Here is a 1025-nt window from a genome sequence, read left to right as displayed (position 1 = left end):
TCAAAAGCAGCAATGTAATTATGTTATACCCATAATCTCATTAAGATGCACTAAACTTTCATAGTGTACTTCATCAAAACCCCTTCTCGAAGATTATTTGTTTCAAATGACAGACATAACACATAAATAAGCACTTTTATTTTGGGTGGTGCTGGAGATTGAACCCAGGGCCTTATGCACTCTATCAACTGAGCTATATCCCCAGCCCCAATAAGCACTTTTTCTTAAGATGAAAAGATATGTCCTTTAGCTGGCAGGAAGCAGGCCTCCTTGGTTGTGTGAAGTTGGCAGATGTGAGAAGACACACTTCTTGTTTAATGGATGATGGGCAGTTACCAAAAAACGATTGGTACAGCATTCTGGGGGCAGACCGGTCTGCACATGTGTCAGACCTAAAACAAAAGTATCAAAAGCTCATACTGATGTATCATCCAGATAAACAAAGTACAGATGTGCCAGCAGGAAAAGTAGAGGAATGTATACAGAAGTTCATCAAAGTTGATCAGGCATGGAAAATTCTAGGGAATAAAGAGACAAAAAAAGAGTATGACCTGCAGTGGCATGAAGATGAGCTAAGAAATTTGGGCCCAATAGATGCTCAAGTATGTCTTGAAGAAATGTCTTAGAACGAAGATGATCATTCTTTTTTTCTGAGTTGCCAATGTAGTGGAAAATACAGTGTTTCCAAGGATGAAGCAGAAGACGTTAACCTGATTTCTTATGATACATGTTCACTAATTATAGAACTACTTCATTATAGCTTAAATTGTTGACTACTATCTGCCGCAGTCTGGCTGGGCACAATTCAGGAGCCACTTGAACTCCTGATGTTGCAGATTGAACTTATAAATAAGAATATTTACTATTCTGACTTACTATAGCTAAAGTGTAAGGCACTTTCAAGAAGAGTAGATTATTTTCACTTTACTTACATAAGACAAAAAATTTGCAAGTGAGGTATAGTTATTCAGGTCCCCCTGCAAATATTTTATATATAACATAAAATTTAGATGGAACACTGATCT

At 37.1% G+C, this 1025-nt stretch overlaps 1 pseudogene across 1 annotated transcript; it reads left to right on the top strand.

Moving 5' to 3' along the window:
• The first annotated feature begins 239 nt into the window (after positions 1-239).
• Positions 240-773, top strand: LOC308649439 (dnaJ homolog subfamily C member 24-like; annotated as a pseudogene). Its single transcript has one exon. The product of its transcript is annotated as a dnaJ homolog subfamily C member 24-like (transcript).
• The last annotated feature ends 252 nt before the right edge of the window (positions 774-1025 follow it).

Source organism: Spermophilus citellus (genome assembly GCF_964194105.1).
Source record: "Spermophilus citellus genome assembly, chromosome: 5".
Lineage (NCBI taxonomy): Eukaryota > Metazoa > Chordata > Mammalia > Rodentia > Sciuridae > Spermophilus > Spermophilus citellus.
Note: the sequence above shows the minus strand (reverse complement) of the source record. Positions and strands in the feature narration are given on the sequence as shown.